The 21,675-nt window shown below is 44.3% G+C and overlaps 1 protein-coding gene across 22 annotated transcripts in view; it reads right to left on the minus strand.

Moving 5' to 3' along the window:
* The window catches only part of PTK2 (protein tyrosine kinase 2), a 549,666-nt gene that overhangs the window by 184,563 nt on the left and 343,428 nt on the right, over window positions 1-21,675 (minus strand). The window lies entirely within an intron of this gene.

A 21,675-nucleotide genomic window follows, 5' to 3' on the forward strand; every position in this document is an offset into this window, starting at 1 on the left:
GTTTTGGCAGCGGTATAGCAGTGATGCCCCGCTGTTTTGAATGGGCAGGGGCTCTTTAGGAGCGGTGAGTTCACCGCTCCAAAGAAGCTGCTGGCAGGACTTTTTTTTTATGCCCTGCCAGCGCACCGCTCCAATGTGAAAGCCCTCGGGGGCGTGAATGGAGCCGCTGTTTCAGGGAGCTTTGCAGGCGCTATTTTTAACGCTATAGCGCCTGCAAAGCGTCTCAGTGTGAAAGGGGTCCTATAGCGGGATTGCAGCAGGAAATCTAACACGGACGCTGCGGGGGGCTAACTGCCTCTGACATCACCAGTGACACCAATACAGTGATTGGTACTAATAATATACACTGTCACTGTACTAATGACACAGGCTGGGAAGGGGTTAAACGTGTGCCTAACAAAGTGTAATAGGTGCGCTGTTTTTACTCTCTGCTTTGCAGGGGGAAAAAAAAAATAAAAGCGGCACATCGCTGTTCGCAGTAAGTGTTGTTTACCTACACAGGGCTCACTTTTGTCGTCATTCGCACAGCTGATCGTGGGGGTTCCAGCCAATCATTGGCCGGGACCCGGTGATCGGCTTGTATTGCAGCGAATGACCGCACATCCGTTGTGACGGTTGCGCATTCCCTACCTGGAGATGGCATATCATGTACATGTATATGTGATTTGGTGCATGGGCCACCCTGCCGCAGTAGAAGTGCGGTGGGTGGTCCTAAAGCAGTTGAAGTCATTTCTGGTGATGATTAGCCAGATGCCCTTATGCATTGCAGACGCTTCCACTGAACAGTATGCAAAGAGATAGGAAAAAAAAATGACTGCTTGTTATCAGATTCCCAGACAGTCTTGGGATTTTTTTTCCTTATTTGCTTCTATATCTCCTCTATATTGCTGTTCCCAGATTTGCCCAGTGCAGAGGAGGCAGGCGGTCAAGCAAAACACAGTTAAAGGCAACATTAACAGATTGTAGTTGATGCAGGCTATCACCCTGTTACCATTACCTAATGGTAAACCCAGCCCTGTAGTCAGGGGTCGATTTATTTATTTATTTTTTTCAATCTCTTTATTCATTTTCTTTATTTCTTAAAAAAAATACGTTGTTGTACACATAATCAATCAAAATGAACTTCTCATCAATTACAAAGAAATTCCTTGAGCAAGTGAATGAATGAATGACTTGTATAGCGCTACCTATACGAACTGAATCGCCTCAGGGCGCTTTTCTTGCCACTGGTGTCCATCTGCAGCTATTTATGTGGTCCTATAACCTGTAGAGCCCCGACACACTTACAACATTGACATACAAATACACATATTACGGCCAATTTTTTTTTGGACAGGGTCTAATTAACCTACCAGCATGTCTTTGGAGTGTGGGAGGAAACCGGAGTACCCGGAGGAAACCCACGCAGGCACAGGGAGAACATGCAAACTCCAGGCAGGTAGTGTCGTGGTCGAGATTTGAACCAGCAACCCTATTGCTGCTAGGTGAAAGTGCTAACCACTACACCACTGTGCTGGCCGGACAAGTGTTTTAACATTCGCGCGAAAGTCGCAAAGAATCCATGTAGCGTACGCGACGATCTGTGGGCGCTCGCTCGCCACCGGAGGAGCCAATCAGTGGGAGCTAATCAGCACGCCACCCGCGATCGCTCCACAGAGGCAGAATGGGGATCTGCCACTGTAAACGAACAGACCCCCGTTCTGTCAGGGGAGTAGAGAGAGATTGTCTGTTCCTAGTGGTCAGGAACAGCGAACTCTCTCTACTCCCTGTCAGTCCCCCTCCCCCACAGTTAGAAAGCACCTCCCTAGCGAACATGTAACCCTTTGATCTCCCCCTAGTGTTAACCCCTTCTCTGCCAGTGTCATTTAAAGGGGCGTTCCGGTCGCCTTTTTTTTTTTAATTTTTTTTTTAAGTCAGCAGCTACAAACACTGTAGCTGCTGACTTTTAATAAGGACACTTACCTGTCCAGTGAGCCCGCGATGTCGCCGCCCCGAGGCCGATCCGTCCATTGGCTCAGGTGCCGGCGCCTCAATCTTAACTGCCCATTTCCTACTGCGCATGCGTGAGTCGCGCTGCGCTTTGTGAATTGCTTCGTTGTTTTCTGGGACACACACACACCTGTCCCAGAAGGCAATGGGGTCGCTCGCCAGAGAGGAGGAAGCGCTGCGGAATAGGAAGAGGCAGATTAGGAAGACTGCCTAGCAACAGCGGTTTCAGGAAGGTTAAAAACATTTTATTTTTTATTTTTTAAAGAATATTAAATGACTTTTTTTTATTTTAGGCTGGCCCACCACTTTTAACAGTAATCGGTGCATTTTTATAGCACTGATCGCTGTATAAACGTCACTGATCACAAAAAAAAAAACAAAAAAAAAAAAGTGTCAAGTGTCTGATCTGTCCACTGCAATGTCGCAGTCCCGCTAAAAATCACTGATCACCGCCACTAGTAAAAAAAAATAAAAATAAATAATAATAATAAAAATGCCATAAATCTATGCCCTTTTTGTAGACGCAATAACTTCTGTGCAAGCCAATCAATATACGCTTATTGTTTTTTTTTTTTACCACAAATATGTAGAAGGATACATATTGGCCTAAACTGAGGAAGAAATTTTTTTTTTGGGATATTTATTATAGCAAAAAGTAAATATATATATATATATATATATATATATATTTTCGAAATTGTCGCTCTTTTTTTTTTTATAGCACAAATAAATAAAAAAAAAAAAAAAAAAAAAAAAAAAAGAAGAGGTGCTCAAATTCCACCCAGGGCCAGATTAAGAACATCATGGGGCCTGGTGCTGAGGATTTTGGTGGGGCCTTTTATAAACAATAAATAAATAAAAATGCAAACTATTTTTTGTTATAACAAATTAAATTAAAGAGAGAGAGAGGGAGGATGATGAGAGAGAGAAAGGGGATAAAATAGGTGTGAGGGGTAAGGGAGGGAGGATGAGAGAGAAAGGGGGATGAGAGAGAGAGGATGCACATGAGCATGTGTGGGAATCACATCAATGCAGCCTGGCCAAGGCAAGTGACGGAAGGCACAGAACCCAGAAGGAAGACCAGGTGAAGATGGAGGTGCCCGGGCCTCGTCGGATTGATCACAGCACAGCACTGGAGGGCTCAGTCTGACAATTTAAGTGTACCCTAATGTGCTAATATGCTGGGCATACTTGTACATTATGGCATAACCTACCCCAGGGCCTCTAAAAAGTAGTAATGTTATAAAAGTTTACTACCGCTTTAATATCACAGGAGCCTCTCATGGGGCCCCCTACTGACCCTGTGGCCCTTGGGCAGTGCCTAAGTACATAGTTGTCAACATTTCAAAAATATTTTCAGGGACGCTCTTTACAAGTGCTATATTTAGAGTAGCTGACATCCCCTATGTTCCTCTATACATCACAATAGTAATTACAAAATAAAATAAGTACTAATAATGGGGCAGAATAAATATGAGGACTGTGAGATTTCCTTTAGTTGGACTGACAAAAGTGCCCATTCTAGAGCTGGTAACATTGAGGATATTCAGTATAATTTTAAAGAACAGTTTTTGTGGGTAAGAGGCATAGGGGAGGAGTATGGATGGTATAAAAGTGGGAAGTATGTGCAGGTGAGGGAGAGGAATGTGGAGGGTCTAACAGTGGGCACTATGTACATGAGAGGAGTGCAGAGGGTATGGCAGAAGGCACTATGTACAGGAGAGGAGTGTGAAGGGTATGACAGTGGACAGTATGCACAGCAGAGGAGTGTAGAGGGTATGACATTGGGCACTATGTATAAGAGAAGAGTGTGGAGGGTATGACAGTGAGCAATATGTACAGGAGAGAAGTGTATAGAGTATGACAGTGGGCACTATGTATCGGAGAGAAGTGTGGAGAGTATGACAGTGAGTAGTATGTACAGGAGAGGAGTGTGGAGCGTATGACAGTGGGCATTATGTATAGGAGGGAATGACAGTGGGCACTATGTATAGGAGAGAAGTGTGGAGAGTATAACAGTGGGCACTATGTATAGGAGAGGAGTATGGAGGGTATGACAGTGAGTAGTATGTACAGGAGAGGAGTGTGGAGGGTAAGACAGTGGGCACTATGTATAGGAGAGAAGTGTGGAGAGTATGACAGTGGGCACTATGCATAGGAGAGGAGGATGAAGTAATCTGGGAAGGAAAAATGTAAAGGTTTGTGGAAGGATGTTTAGGGACTGTGTAGTGGTTAAGCGGGCCATACATGGATTGAAATTACACCAATTAAGCAGAGACCAGCCATAGTCGATCTATGTATGGGCTAGCTGGTTTTACACAAAAGTCAATCTATTAAGCGACTTGAGTACAACCAGCCTGTCAGGTTTTCCACAAAACAATTAGTGCTGCCAGCTACAGTTAGAAACACTCATCATTGTATTCACTGGCAGAACACAATAACACTGCGGGAGTGATTGCCCCATTCACAGGTCAGTAGGTGAGAGGGTGTGTGGGGACAGGCTGGGGAGAGATACTAGTCAGTCCCTGGGTAGGCACTGGTTAGTATCAGAGCCAGATACACACAGGTTACATACGCCACGATCGGGAGAGCGAGAGCAATAATTCTAGCACTAGACCTCCTCTGTAACTCTAAACATGTAACCTGTAAAAAAATTTAAAGCATCGCTTAGTACACAACAAAAAATTGTGCTAACTTTTGTGTTTTTTTAAATGAATAAAAACAGTTTCTTTCCAAAAAAAAACATTTGAAAAATTGCTGCGCAAATATCGTGTAACATAAAAAGTTGTAAAGACCACCATTTTATTCCATAGGGTGTCTGCTAAAAAAATGGCTTGATATGGATTGCTTTTGACGTTATAAATAGAGACGCTCATAAATATTTTTTTTACTGGACTGTTTAGTTTACCTTTTTCTTATCATTGCTTCACTGTATGCACTTTATGGATTGAGACACACCCTGGATTTTTATTGCATTTTTTATTTATTTTCATTGTTTGAATCTTATCCATAATTTTAGTATTTATTTATTTTTCACTATTTGCACTTTATTTGGAATATTTTATTATCCTTATTTGGAATATTTAACCATTCACATTACACTGGTTTGAACATTGTCTGATTGGCACTGATGCACTTTAAAAGGTGCACACTTGAAGAAATTGATTCTGAATAGTCACATATAGCTACTTTTGTATTTGCGTGATATTATTTATCATCATTTGTCTATTTATTGAATTGATTTAGTATTTTTTGTGGAGCGCAACACCATTTTTCTATTCAATATATAATGCTGGAGGGTTCTGAGTAATTTTCTAGCATAAAAAAAATGATGATTTTTACATGTAGGAGAGAAGTCTCAGAATGGGCCTGGGTGGCAAGGGGTTAATTATCATAAGTAATATACAAATAATTATTATAAGCACTGTGAGTTCATCCTCTCCGTCTGCTGCAGAGTGTTCCAGCTTGTATTTAAACTGGCCGCTCTGTATGTAGTTCTGACAGGCTGTGCAAGGAGCCCTGTATCTCCGGAACCATAAATGATAGCAGCCCCATATTTTAACCAATGCTGGAGTGGGTCTTCAGCGACATACCCCCCAAATGTGGGGTCTCTGTGACTCCTGGCTGCCGAGCTACAATCCTCGAAGTTAATCTTTTTTTTTTCTTTTTTTTTTACTTTTTTTTTTTGGGCAAATGGGCCTATCTTGAGAAAGGGGCCTGGAGCTGCAGCTCCAATAGCCCCTATGTTAATCCGGCCTTGATTCCACCGAAAGAAAGCTCTATTTATGGGGAAAAAAAAGGACATCAATTTTATTTGGGTACAGTGTCAATTGCGCAATTGTCAGCTAAAGCGTCGCAGTAAAAAAAAAAAAAAAAAAAAAATCGATCCCCTTTTCGTAGACGAGATAACTTTTGCGCAAACCAACCTTTTTTGTTTATAGCACAAAAAATAAAAACCGCAGAGGTGACCAAATGCCACCAAAAGAAATCTCTATTTGTGGTAAAAAAAAATAAAAAATAAAAAAGGACATCAAATTTTGTTTGCGCAATTGTCAGTTAAAACAACGCAGTTTTGCAGCGCACAAAATGGCCTCGCTTTTAAGGGGGTAAATCCTTCCGGTCCTTAAGTGGTTAAAAAGCGAAATGCCGTCCACAACCTGGGCACAGGTAATACAACATAAGGGTGAGGGGGACACAAATAATACATGAAATATACCATCTCAGTGAAGTATTAGGAACAATGCGTCAGTCTCCAATTCTCCAGCGCGTCTCCTCGGCATTCATCTCACACAGAGCCGAGATCCTGGAACCAGGTTCTTCCCGGTAAACAGTCATTAATGAAGTGGCAGAACGGGACAGACAAGGATCCCTTTCACAGGCGGGCACAGAGCCCCTGTTCACAGCTCCGGAGTCCAGCTACAAAACAGAGGGGTCTCTGTAGTGAGCACACATACAGACATGCCCCAATGTCCTGAGCCGGATCCGCCGATGGTTCAGCCTCAACTTTTACCTACTGAGCAACAAAAAATAAGCCCGGAAATTTTGTAAACTCAAAAGCAACTTTGATTTAAAGGGATTTTTATGTGAATGAGAAAACAAGGAACGTATTAAAAAGTTTCTCCAGCCTAAAGCAAAAAAATAAAATGAAAAAAATTGTATGTGCTTTATGTGCCTAATGAATAGCAATAGTATGGCCATGGTTCACCTTAATACAGATGCAATTATTTGTTGATCCTGCTAGCTTCCACCTCTGCATGGCTTCTGTTGACGAGCCGACAACGCTCTCTGGATCCCTATTAAATACCTGTTTGCCTTTAAAGTGGTTGTAAACCCTTACAAACCACTCGGACCTACAGGTAAGCCTAGATTAAGGCTTACCTGTAGGTCCAAGAAATATCTCCTAAACCTATACGGTTTAGGAGATATTTACCTGAAGACAGCTGTCTACGGCGCAGGCGCACTGGGTAAGCCGCAGATCGCGGCGATATGCCGCGAGTGTCGGCTCCTGTGCGCATGCGCGGGAGTGACGTCATCGCTGCTCCGGCCGAATCACAGCGCCGGAGCAGCGAGACCCACGGAGACCCACCAAGAAGATGGACGCTCGGAACTACAGGGGACACGGGTGACTTCGCTGGCTCCTGTGTCAGGTAAGTGAAACATAATGGATTACTATGCATAGTAGTCCATTATGCTTTTCCTTTGCAGGGAATCAAAGAGGAAGTAAACCCATCAGGGGGTGCTCCACACACCAAAAAAACAAAACAAAAAAATGCTTAGAATTCCTAAAAAACTAACAAAAAAACAAACAAAACACATTTGGATTTTTTTTTTTCTTAACTCACCTCTAAATGCCTGTTGCTAGGGGGTCCCTTTTAGTCTGCCTGCTTTAGTGCCCGGCACCTGACGTCACTTCCCCTCTGCGCAGGAAGGGCTCAGCTCCGCCCCTTCCCTCCTGTTAATCGTCTGGGACACAGGTCCCAGATGACTGCGCGGCCGATCCCGGCGCTGCATGCGCAGTGAGTGCCCGGCTGTGGCTTCACTGTGCCTATTGTTGCAATGCTGGCGCCCCCGAGAGGACATGTGGGGGGGAGGGGGGGGGGAACGACGACGAGCTTCGTTCCCCCGCATCGCTGGACCCTGGGACATGTAAGTGTCCAATTATTAAAAGTCAGCAGCTGCAATATTTGTAGCTGCTGACTTTTAATTTTTTTTTTTCTTAAGGGAAACGCTTTAATTTGTCTCAGCATCATTGGCGCTTCCTTCGACTTTGACAACTCCAACCGCCAACCAATCCCTACAGCTCCTACTCGTCTGCTTTCGGGAGCAGTGGAGAGCTATAATTGCATAGTTAGTCAGGTTAAAAAAAAAAAAAAAAAAAAGACCATCAAGTTCAACCAAGAAAAATAAAAAATACAATCCCATATACACAATCCTATACTCACAGTTGATCCAGAGGAAGGCGAAAAAAATAAATAAACCCCAGCAGAGCATGATCCAATTTGCTACAGAAGGGGAAAAAATGTCTTCCTGATCCCCCAAGAGGCAATCAGATTTCCCCCAGATCAACTTATAATATATATTATAATATAACCAGTTATATTATGTACATTTAGGAAAGTACCCAGGCCTTTTTTAAAGCAATCTACTGAGATGAGCAGAACCACCTCTGCAGGGAGTCTATTCCACATTTTCACAGCTCTTACTGTGAAGAAGACTTTCTGTATTTGGAGGTGAAATGTTTTTTTCCCTCTAGACGTAGAGTGCCCCCTTGTCCTCTGGATGACCTTAACCACTTACCGACAGGCTCATGTAGATATACGTCGGCAGTTTGAAGATGGATATCTTGGTAACGGCAGCAGCTGCTGCCACAACTGAGGTATCCATCTTTAGAGAAGGCGGTTCTGTTTACGATAATGGTGGTCGCTGCGGCAGATTCCCCGCAAGATCAAAGTCATCGGCGACGGGAGAGGTGCCACCCCCCTCCCGCACCCTCTGCCGCTTACCGGAGCCGTCGGTAGTGGCGAAGGGGATCGGGACCTTTCCGTGTCTGTGTATGTCTCCATACCATAGGAGGGAGGAAGCGACGTCAAAACGCCACTTCCGCCCACAGCTCTTAAAAGGCACATTTTTTCAATGTTATTTTTTTTAATTACTTTTTTTTTTGCATTTTAGTGTAAATATGAGATGTGAGGACTTTTTGAGCCCCAGATCTCATATTTAGGAGGTCCTGTCATGCTTTTTTTTCTATTACAAGGGATGTTTACATTCCTTGTAATAGGAATAAAAGTGACACCAATTTTGTTTTCTTTTAAAACAGTGAAAAAATTAAATTAAGTAAAATAAAAAATGTTAACGCTCCTCATCCCGACGAGCAGAAGCGAGTGCATACGTGAGTAGCGCCCGCATATGAAAACGGTGGTCAAACCACACATGTGAGGTATCGCCGCGATCGGTAGAGCGAGAGCAATAATTCTAGCCCTAGACCTCCTCTGTAACGCAAAACACGCAATCTGTAGAATTTTTAAAACGTCGCCTATGGAGATTTGAGGGTAAATGTTTGTCGCCATTCCACGAGCGGGCGCAATTTTGAAGTGTGACATGTTGGGTATCAATTTACTCAGGCTTAAAATTATCTTTCACAATATGAAAGAAAATTGGACTAACTTTACTGTTGTCTTATTTTTTTTATTAAAAAAAAGTGAATTTGTTTTCCAAAAATAAAAAAGTGCGCTTGTAAGACCGATGCGCAAATACGGTGTGAAAAAAAGTATTGCAATCGCCATTTTATTCTCTAGCATGTTAGAAAAAAAAAAAACAATATATAATGTATGGGGGTTCTAAGTAGTTTTCTAGCAAAAAAAACCTGTTTTAAACATGTAAACACCTAAACTCCAAAACGAGGCTGGTCCTTAAAGCGGGAGTCCGCGTTTTTTTTTTTTTTTTTAAAGCCAGCAGCTACAAATACTGACTTTTAAAATAGTGACACTTACCTGTCCAGCGCGCCCGCGATGTCGGCACCCGAAGCCGATCTCTCGATCGTCTCTCGGGTGCTGCCGCCGCCATCTTGGGTATGGGAATCAGGAAGTGGAGCCTTTCGGCTTCATTTCCCGGTTCCCTACTGCGCATGCGCGAGTCGTGCTGCACAATAAGGATGGACCCGCTGCCTCTGGGATCTGTGTGTTTCCCAGCAGGCAGCGGGGGACTTTCGGAAAGGGGCGTAATCTACGCCCCTTTTCCGCAGAGAGCTATCCCGGAAGTGGGTGCAGTTACCTGTACTGTACAGGTACCTGCACCCCCCTCCCCCCTGAAAGGTGCCAATTGTGGCGCCAGAGGGGGGGAGGATTCCAATGAGCAGAAGGTCCACTTTAGGGTGGACCTCCGCTTTAAGTGGTTAAAGTGAATAACACCAAGCTCACTATATGGACCCCTTATATATTTGTACATGGTGATCATATCCCCACTTTATCTGCTCTTCTCAAGAGAGAATAAATTCAGTTCCTCTAATCTTTCCTCATAGCTGAGCTCCTCCATGCCTCTTATCAGTTTGGTTGGCCTTCTCTACACTTATAAATATATATATTCTATTGCAATGCTGCTCCTGCAATGAGCCACGTGCTGCTGTGATGTCAGCCCCGGAATGTTCACGCCCACAACACCGGAGAAAAAAAAAGGGAAGATCAGTGGTCACGTGACTTTAGTTAACCACTTGTCCTCCGGAAGCTTTTACCCCCTTCATGACCAGGGCATTTGCTTGATCACTGTACACGTAAATGAAATTCATATAGATTTTCTAGGAGCTTCCTTTTTTCTGCTCAGGGTTTACTTCCTTTTTAAAAACTCTGTCAATGTGTCATGTGAAGTTCATGTAAGAGGATTTTTTATTTTTTTTTTAAACAAAAAACAAATCGGTGGATCCTCCCCACAAAAAAAAGCAACAAAAAAACACACTGGCATGTCTCTAAAGATGAAAACACACTACTGAAATGGCAATAATGCCGTCACCCTTAACCCTACGTCCATAATCCATTGAAGGACTACATTTTACACACCGTAATTACATAGTGAGGTTGAAAAAAAAAAAAAGACAAGTCCATCTAGGTCAATCATAAAAAATAAAATAAAAATAAAATATATATATTTTTTTATAATATTTTAACTTGGCCAAAGTTGGCACAAGGGTCTAATCTTACTAAACACTCTCCCTTGTGTGTCTGCCAAATTGGCCAATGCCATCTACCTCCTGCAGAGGCAAGCGTGCCTGGCACTGCTGGTAGCAGAAGTCCAGAACCCAACAGGGACATCACAGGTAATGAACGGCTAACCTGCCCACAGCCAGTGCTAGATAGAGTACAGAGACATTGGAAGTGGTCACGTGACCACTGTATGGGTATTATGGAGGCGATTACGACACAATGCAGTTAGAATATACAATACCCTGTGTACAAATCAGGCTTATCTTTATGGGACCGTCAAACCTCAATAAAACGAGCTGCAGCACCCGCTTTCATGCATTGCGTCAGCCAATCCATTAATTTTAAAGGCAGCGGTCAATGCACCCCAACAAAAAGGTACAGCACGATTTTTTTAAAGCATTAAAAAAAAAAATAGATTTTTGAGGCACAACCTACACAACACTCAAATGAATTCAAACTTTATTACAAAATTGTAACACTAAAAAGTTAATTAAAAACAAATTCAACAGTTCAAAAAGATCTGGAGTCCCCGGATTCGGTACTTAACGGGGGACCCCAGAACCATACCGGCGTAGGGTGACCGGTGGGGGCGAGGTTACTAACTCTTTACTCCTTCACTTCACTTTCAACCTTTCATTCTTTATATTCAACCATCTCCTTTCTCCAGATCTAAACTCTGATAAAATAATGAGGGTCATATTACAGATATCTATAAACGCTAACCTCATCTTTGCTATAGACCCCTACATGAAAAAAACTAATCTAATAATAAAAATAATAATAAAAATACAAGTTGACTTTCAGGTGCCAAATGTCTGTCCTATCATATAGAAAGTTTACATTCAATATAATATGTGATGCTGTATATACCCACCATGAAACCGTTAGCATATTTTGTATTTTTCTTTTTTTTTTTATATGGAAAATGTGAAAACTTGAAAAAAAATTAGTGCAACAAAAACAAATTCAAAGACTACCTAGTTTATCATCCCAATTCAACAAATTTTACAGATAGCGGACCAAGCCATTCCAACTTTAGTCTCTGTAAATTCACCAACAGATGATTTTATGGCTCAACGCGTTTCCCGCACAATCCACTTCAGGAGCAGGCGATGGGAGGTCATAAAGAATAAACACTCGAAACGTGACAAAAGAAGAAACAAAATTCAAAGACTAACCTAGTTTATCAACCTAATTCAACTAATTTTACAGATAGTGGACCAAGCCACTCCAACTTTATTCTCTGTAAATTCGCTAACAGATGATTTTTATTTGGCTCAACCTGTTTCCCGCATAATAACCCACTTCTTCAGGAGAAGGTGATGGGAGATCATAAAGATTAACAACTTGAAACGTGACAAAAGAAGGAAAAAAAAAAAAAAAAAGACAAATTCCACAATTTAATACAAAATAGTCTTCTATTACAAAAACCATGGGTTGACCAAGAGTACCCAATACCCCTCAGATGATCCAAGAAGGGGACCCAAAAACATAAGTTGGCTAATGTGCCTAACAAGGCAACCAGAGATCTCCCCCCCCCCAGGGGGGACATCAGAAATAAGTATATGTAGATGTAAACTCTAAAAAGAATACTCCTGGGGAACGGAGTTTAACAAGACACGTGGGCACTCATTAAATAAGAAGAGGTTTAACCTTAAACTGCGTAGAGGGTTCTTTACTGTAAGAGCGGCAAGGATGTGGAATTCCCTTCCACAGGCGGTGGTCTCAGTGGGGGGGGGGGGGGCATCGACAGCTTCAAGAAACTATTAGATAAACACCTGAACAACCACAACATACAGGGATATACAATGTAATACTGACATCTAATCACACACATAGGTTGGACTTGTGTCTTTTTTCAACCTCACCTACTATGTAACTATATGCAACTATATATGACATCATTCGCCTGGGCAAGAAACCAGGAAGTAACTGAAGAAATGTAAAAACACAACAATGTTTATCCACTTTCTGACCGCCCCATAGTAGATTTACTGCTACAGGACAGCCATTCTGTGCAGAATCATATATATATTTATATATGTAATTGTCAGGTAAAATAACGCAGTGCCATATCGCAAAAAAATGGCCTGGTCATGAAGGGGGTAAAATCTTCCGGAGGCAAAGTGACTAAAACATATAAATATTATATACTTTCCTATCCATTTACCAATACTAGCAGCTTGAGGATGAAAGATAATGAATGTTGAATTGGGAGAGTGAAGTTCCACTTTAAACAGGACTCCCCCCATAGTGTTAAAATACATGTCATGGTTTGAATTAACTCTACTATCAGGGCCAGTTCACGCCACATGCAGTCCAGTGCGTTTTCTTCTTTTCTGCATCAAAAACGCATGGAAAGTAGGGTATATGGCAGGGATATGCAATTAGCGGACCTACAGCTGTTGCAGAACTACAAGTCCCATGAGGCATTGCAAGACAGCCACAAGCATGACACCCAGAGGTATGATGGGACTTGTAGTTTTGCAACAGATGGAGGTCCGCTAATTGGATATCCCTGGTATATGGTTTTCAATGGCATAGTTCACACCAGTGCTTGCAGTTCCAGTAAAAAAAAAGTGGAACACGCTGCATTTTTCCTGCACTGGAAAGCTTTAAAACGCACTGGAACGCACCAAAAACGCACTACAATACACTTATCCTTATTTAAGGTTAAGAAAAAGAGGGAGAAAAAAAAAAAAAAAAGCACTGGACTGCATCAAAAACGCACCAAACACACATCAAAAGTGCGCATGCAGAAAAGCACCTGGAACATAGCCTTACTGCATTTATTACGGTGTGATCTGGCCCTAAGCCCATTTACATCAGGTCCCCCCCCATTTAGGTTTTATGGATCTTCAAAACTATTTTTGTGTTGATAGCAGCAGCCCACATGTGACGAGAACTGTGTGTTCAGTGAAATCCAAAACAATGAAAACAGAAATCAAAAGCGCCGATGTATTTAGGGAGCGCTTCAACTCCAAAGAGCCCGAGGCAGCCAATAAAATGATATCATCGCTAATTTCTCGCATCTACGGCGCGCTGTGCCAGCGTTCTATAAACGGCCCCGTCTCATTTCCTTCCAAGAGGGGATGAATTAAAGCGCATTCAAATCTCCCCCACTTGCTGCATGAAATGCTTTGCAACAGGAGAGAGGTGGGCAAGTCTCCTCCTGTGGCAGGTCACCAACGTACCCAAAAAATTGACATTCAAGCTTTTGCGAGCTTCTTCTACGCACCCCCAAAAGTCATTTTCTGTCAGGGCTGGAGGTGAAGCTTTAATTCTGGTCGTTTATGATCAGGATTTTGTGTTTTTTTTTATAGTATGTTGGTCATCATCTGGGGTGGTAGAGAAAACTGTGTATTATTTGTATTTGGTAGTTTGCCTGTTATTTTCATCTGATATTTGCTTTAATTGTATGGATGTTTTGATTGTAGCGTAGTTTTAAATTTTTTGTCATTTGGTGTTAATGGCTGTTATCGGTAATTTGGTTGTGGTTTTTTGCATCTGGTTCAGTCTATTGTTGTGATCTTGTGTTGTCTTTGTTAAAGCGGTTCTTCACCCTAAAGGGGAAGTTCCGCTAATTTGATCCCTCCCCCCCTCCGGTGCCACAATTGGCACCTTTCAGGGGGGAGGGGCGTGCAGTTACCTGGATAATCCAGGTATCTGCACCCACTTCCGGGCAGACCGCCGCAGACGCCCTGCCCCCCCCCCCCCCCGTTGTGTTCTGGGAAACACACAGTTCCCAGAGACATAGCGGGGGACCAGAAGAGACGCGCAGCACGACTCGCGCATGCGCAGTAGGGAACCGGGCAGTGAAGCCGCAATGCTTCACTTCCCGATTCCCTGACACTTTAAGCATGTCTGTGTCGTAACAATTTCCCTTTAGGCTAGGTTCACACTGCTGCGATGCGGGAACATTGCGAATCCACTGCGGATTCCCGCATCGCATGTCTCCCGGCGGCAGTTCACACTGTCCTATGCGAACTCCAAATCAGTTTGCCTATCGCAGTGCGATCTGCAAACTCGGACAGGAATCGGATCGCATGGTGTGAACACCCATGCGATCCGATTCTGCTGAGGACCAAAAAAAGGGTCCTGTACGAATTTGGGACGGATGCGATACGAATTCAGCCATACTATCTGTATGGCTGAAATCGCATCGCACAGAGATCGCATGTGATTTGCACTGCAGTGCGAATCACATCTGATCTCGGACATCACAGCAGTGTGAACCTAGCCTTAGGCCCCATTCACACCTGAGCGTTTTGTAGCTTGAAGCTACAAAATGCTGGAGAGGAAAGAAATCTATTACTTTCAATGGAGATGGTTCACATCTCCACTCCAAATCGCCTGAAGCTCAAACAAGTTGTGGACCCTTTTTTGTCGCTCGAATCGGGCTGATTTGGGCGTTTTTCTTCTTTTTACATTGGTGACCTTTTGCCCTGCACAAAATCGTGGGAAAAAACGCTGCAAAATCGCAGTAAAATCGCACGCTTTTCTGCCTGAAAACGCTATGCTCATGTGTGAATGGGGCCTAAGAGTCCATTCATACAGGGGCGACTTCGGATCTGACATGAAGTCGCCCCAAGTCACGCGACATGATAAAATCAATGTAAGTGAATGAGAGCGTCTTAATGTACACTACTAAAGTCACTTCTATTTCAGAAAAGGTTCCTGTACTACTTCAATCCGACTTCTAGGCGACTTGTACCCATTGATTTCAATGGAAGTCGCCTCCAAGTCGGATCCCCCATCTTAACCATTTACAGACTGCACGCCGTAGTTTTATGCCGGCTGTTTGAAGGAGGATATCGTTGTTATCCAGTATCCCCTTCGTCAACGGGTGGTCTGCTACAAGATAAAAGTGGTCCCTGTGGCGGATTCACCGCAAAATCACTTTAAAACGGTGACGGGAGAGTAGGGCCCCCCCCCCTCCCGCCGTGATCCGGTGCCTTCCGCCACTTACCGAAGCTGTCAGCAGCGGTGGAGGCGATCGCGTCCTGCTGCTGGCTCAGTATGGAGATGACCCCCACCCTTCTCCATACAATTGCTGGGTGGAAGCGATGTCAAAACGTCACTTCCACCCATAGCTCATATGGGGGGGTTTCTAAGTAATTTTCTAGCAAAAAAAAACCTAAAAACGTGTAAACACCAAAATATCAAAATGAGGCTGGTCCTTAAAGCGGGGGTTCCACCCTAAAGTGGAACCTCCGCTGATCGGAACCCTCTCCCCCTCCGGTGTCCCAATTGGCACCTTTCAGGGGGGAGGGGGGTGGAGATACCTGTCAAAGACAGGTATTTACACCCACTTCCGGGCATAGACTCCCGTGGGAGTCTACGCCATTTCCTGTCCTGCCGCGCTGTCTGCTGGGACACACACGGGTCTCAGTGACAGCGCGGACAATTCCTATTGCGCTGCGCGACTCACGCATGCGCAGCAGGGAACCGAGAAGTGAAGCCGATTCGCTTCACTTCCTGATTCCCTCACCTAGAATGGTGGCGGCAGCAGCCGAGAGCTGAGCGATCGATCGGCCTCGGCTGCCGGCATCGCTGGAACCCGGGACAGGTGAGTGTCCATTTATTAAAAGTCAGCAGCTGTAGTATTTATAGCTGCTGGCTTTTAATATTTTTTTTGTAGGTGGAATCCCTCTTTAAGTGGTTAACTGAAGCAACTTTCCAGGAAGTAAAAATAGTTTTCTAGGCAAACCCCTCCCACAGAGCTGATTATTATGTGATTGGCCACTGACAAAGTCCCCTGACCTGGAGGCGACATCAAGTCGCGCTGCGATTCATACTGAAGTCGTCTGCCAAAGTCGCGCTGGAAGTCGCGTTGCCCCTGTGTGAACGGACTCTGAGGATTAATGAAGTATTCTGTAAACGTGAGCAATAAAATTGATAAACAAAACCTATTCTTCCCGTTGTCACTCCTTCTGTTGTATTTTTCATAAAAATGTTAAAACTCTGTGATGGAGAACACCTCTTGTACTGAAGGGCATGTGAAGCTTATAAAAAAAATAAAAAATAAAATAAGCAATGCCATAGTTTCCAATGAAATAAAAATACAATAAACCCTTAGGCTGCTTTCACACTGGGGCGGGAGCGGCGTCGGCTGGAAAGTGCCACTATTTTTAGCGGCGCTTTACCGTCGTTTTAGCGGCGGTCTGCGGGCGCTAGCGGGGTGGTTTTAACCCCCGCTAGCGGGCAAAAAAGGGTTAAACCCGCCCGCAAAGCGCCGATGCAGCGGCGCTTTGCCGGCGGTATTGCCGCGGTGTCCCATTGATTTCAATGGGTAGGAGCGGTTTAGGAGCGGTGAATACACCGCTCCTTCACCGCTCCAAAGATGCAGCTAGCAGGACTTTTTTCACCGTCCTGCCAGCGCATCGCTCCAGTGTGAAAGCCCTCCGGCTTTCACACTGGAGTTAAAGGGGCCGGTTTTTTTCAGGCGCTACACAGGCGCTATTTTTAGCGCTGTAACGCCTGAATACCGCCCCAGTGTGAAAGGGGCCATAGGCTGCTTTCACACTGGGGCGGGAGCAGCGTCGGCGGTAAAGTGCCGCTATTTTTAGCGGCGCTTTACCGTCGTTTTAGCGGCGGTCTGCGGGCGCTAGCGGGGTGGTTTTAACCCCCGCTAGCGACCAAAAAAGGGTTAAACCCGCCGGCAAAGCGCCGCTGCAGCGGCGGTATTGCCGCAGTGTCCCATTGATTTCAATGGGTAGGAGCGGTTTAGGAGCGGTGAATACGCCGCTCCTTCACCGCTCCAAAGATGCGGCTAGCAGGACTTTCTTCACCGTCCTGCCAGCGCACCGCTCCAGTGTGAAAGCCCTCCGGCTTTCACACTGGAGTGAAAGGGGCCGGTTTTTTTCAGGCGCTACACAGGCGCTATTTTTAGCGCTGTAACGCCTGAATACCGCCCCAGTGTGAAAGCAGCCTTACTGAAAGAAATATATTTTCCTTCAGAATTTTTTTTTTAAAAAGTAACATTTTTACTTTAAAAAAAAAAAAAAAAAAAATCTCACATCTAATGATTGGTAAGCTGCAACGTAATACATTTTAGTTTTTGGGTTGACTACCGCTTTCATTTCTCCCTTTCATTCCCTAACTGTGACTTACACAAGCACTGCTTTTTGCGTTTGTGTCTTCCAACACTTGAGCGGGGTAGCGGAGATGCTGGACGGAATCACTAAAAGATGGGCAGAGGAAGCCCAGCCCTGGATGAATGTACAGGGGTGGTGCGGTGACAAAACAAAACTGGGACACTAAGATTTGTCACTTGACTTTTATGTCTGTGCGGTGCACACGGGAGGACTCGCTAGTAAAGGCCGTTTGGAGGAGACACTGGAGGGAAAATTTCGGGAAGAAGTGTGACTCACTTAAAAAAAAAAAAGACATTACAGACGCCCAATTCATAATTCATCTTTTAAGGTCTTTAATAAAAAGCTATTTTGTATATGAACCATCCAAGAGGCTCTATACACATTGATTATAACATCTAATTACAGCTCAGCTGTATCCTTCTGTGTGGGGAAGACACAATGTGGTCGCCTCCATTCTATACGCATACACCCAATCTCTTCTGTTTAAAAGTACGAGAGAGGTATACAGCTCCTTAAGCTGACCATAGATGGACCAAATCTCGGCTGGTTCATGTCTGGGCAGGCTGGCTGTACTGAAGTAGATCCATAAACTGGCATGTGACCATTGCCGGCGGCTATAGCCGTTAGCAGTGATTATTGCGTTATCCCAGCAGGGAAGGCTCCCCCCTCCCCCCCCCGGCCCCGGCAGAACACAATAGCACTGCGGGAGGGACTCCTCCATCAACACAATCAAGCCATTTTCTTTCCTTACATCCACAATGGAATGAAAGAAAACTGTATAATCTGTAGCTTGCTTTATAATAGGCCACAAGAAGTCCATTGGTGACGAAACGCATAGGCTGGATCGGTGTGGCTACGTCATTGCATTTACAGGAAGCAACGCTGGGTACCAATTTCACCAGTTTCACCATGTCTTTTGGAGATATATGCATTTATACTATACCTATGAGTATTTTTTTATTCAACAAATCGGTGTTTTTATAGATTTTACACTATGTAGTGCTTTATTTGCATATACATTTATGGGAGCTCTGGATGTCCACAAGGCATGTTTACCCTAAGGTGGCATCTACCCCCGCTCCAAGGCCCATACCTGAATGTGGACTTAAAGGGGAATTCCCCAGGGCTTGCCAGACATGCCTGTAACTATGAGGTCCTGGTTAAGAGAGGGCGAACCAAGCCAGAAGGACTATGTCCACCCTCCCACAAGACTTTCAGGGTTGGCCCGAGGACCGACACCCTACTCATCAAACGTGCAGTGACAACATAAAACGTGACACTCAACAATCAAAAAAATAAATAAAGTGGGGAAGGGATAGTAAAGAGGGAGAGTGAAAAGGTGGCCATTGCGCAATACAATGACCAGGCCCTCCGGCCAGGAATCAAAAATTCCTCTGGTCCTAGCCAAAAGGCCCGGCCCTAGAGGTAGGTGTGAAAAAGCGTGTATACAGTGAGGTGGCCGTGGTGCCAAACATCAAAGTGACAAGCACAGTGAACGTAAGGCACCCCTGAACTGCCACTTCAGGGGCACATCACTATAGGCTTTTCAACAAAAGCATCCCGACCCCCCAGCCCAGACCACAGCAGCCCCCACCCCAGCCAGAAAGGCATGGAGATCCAGGAGCTTAGTGAGAGCCCTTTACCATGAGGCCTCACCCTCGCTCCCATCACTCCTAGCTAATTACATTCGGAAAGTACTGGCTGTTCCCCCGGTGGGAGAAAGGGGAACCAACATTCCCTCCTGAAAAACTGACCGGAGCTAAAGCTACCCCAATCCAGGCCAGAAGGCCAGGGTCCCCTCCCCTGGCGCCGACCAGTGGTTCTCCATCCTCATCAGAAGGCTTCCCTTTTGGCTACGAACCGCTCCGGGTTACCTTCACACCAGCAGGTTTTGCATAGCAACCGCCACCCCTGCTCCACCTTGCCGTAGAACAGGGACGGAAGCAAGCGCCACCTCCTGGTAACTGATAAGAACAGATACTACACTTGATCTTAGCCAAAAGGCCCGGAAGCCGCTGCTGCCTATGTTGAAGCCTGACAGCTGTACTTCCACCAATAACTCTGCTTCAGCCAGCCATTTGTCTTCAAACTCTGCAACCTCACAGTGATCTTATGAAGATCTATATGGGTTTATGACAAGCCTTGATCCACTTAACTAGTGAGTGCATTTTTATTATCTTTTATTCTTTTTAAATAATTGCTACGCCTAGATGGAGGCGCCCTCTTGTGTTTTCAGTGAAGGGTAGTGATATAGCATACAAAGAAATGTTAGACCAGTATATTTTCAACCTTTTTCAGTAAAGACACTATTTAAAAATTATGCAAAATCTTGGAGGTACCCCATTCAAAAAAAAAAAAGCTAAATTAAAAGTTTTACATAATGCAGCAGTAACGACAGACGTAGGACGCCAAACATAAGGCTATTCATTTTTGCAAAGCATATACACCTTTTTTTTTACAATAGTACTGACTAGTATTCCGGAATTTTTCACCCTCAGCTTCTCTCCATCGTTCAGCTAAAGTGCCGATGGAGAGGGGCACACAAGGATGTTCTCAGGTGCCCGATTGTCCTGCTCATCAACCTATGACATCAACAATTGTTAGAATGACAGCAGCAAGACCAAGTTTGTAACCCTGCACAATTAAAGTCCGTGGCTTTCATATCATAAAAGACAGGCTCGATCTCCCTTCCAGCTTGTTGACAATTTTTGGGAAATTTGAGGCAATTTTAGGCATTTTTCCAAGGCACCCCTGAAGAACCCAGAAGGAACCCTGGTTGAAAAAGGGCTGCCCTACACAATGCTCTTTCACAATTGCTCTTCCAACTTTGCCGTAGCAGTTTGGGAAAGGCCCTCTTCTGTTCCATGGTGCACAATGCCAGCTCCATAAAGACATGGTTGGATGAGTTTTGAGTGGAGGAACTGGAGTGTCCTGCACAGAGCCCTGACCTCAACCCTACTGAACACCACTGGAATGAACTGGACTGCCGACTACAAGGCAGGTCTTCACATTCAATATCAGTACCTGACCTAACTAAATTGGCACAAATTCCCACAGACACACTCCAAAATCTTGTGGAAAGCCATCTCAGAAGGGTGGTGGGTGTTATAGCCCAACATGTTTTTAGAATGGGTTCACAAGCGGATGACTGTTGTGATGGTCAGGAGTCCACAAACATTTGGCCATATAGTGTTCCAATCTATCAGCTTCAAAAGTTCTCAATCACCAAACTGGAACAAATATGTGGCTCTAGAAAGTCAGGAAAAAAAAAAAGACAAATACTTACCTGCATACTTGTTCAATGGGGTGGCGATTTACTAAAACTGGATCACTCAGAATCTGGTGCAGCTGTGCATGGCAGCCAATCAGCTTCTAACTACAGCTTGTTCAGTTAGGCTTTGCCAATCAAACCTATGCAGAGCTACATCAGATTTTGCACTCTCAAGTTTTATTAAATCTCTTACAATGTACCGAAGGGAAAGGCTCAGCATTAGATCCACGTTCTCAAAAAAGGAGAGGCCATCAATGGTGGTCCTCATGTTTCCTGAATGACAGGCTCCCTTTAAATAAGCCCATCAAGTCACCCGACTTGCAAAAGTTAACAGATGCCTACAACATGTACTGCAAACCGTAAGCAAACAAACAAGCCTTGAGGCTGGATTCACACCTATGCATTTTTAGTGCTTTTTGCATTTTGCAGATTTGCACTACAGAACGTGTTCCATAGGAAACCATGTTAAATGGACTGTGGAGCAAATCTGCAAAATGCAAAAAGGACTAAAAATGCATTGGTGTGAATCCAGCCTAAAAGAGATTTATATTTTATTTTTTTTAAAGGTATGCCCCAAGTTGCTGAACCCTGAACTCATCCATCAAGACAACCTTTGCCCGAGTTG

This window comes from Lithobates pipiens, unplaced genomic scaffold, assembly GCF_037356315.1.
Source record: "Lithobates pipiens isolate NorthernLeopardFrog02 unplaced genomic scaffold, aLitPip1_a1.2 Scaffold_19, whole genome shotgun sequence".
Classification (NCBI taxonomy): domain Eukaryota; kingdom Metazoa; phylum Chordata; class Amphibia; order Anura; family Ranidae; genus Lithobates; species Lithobates pipiens.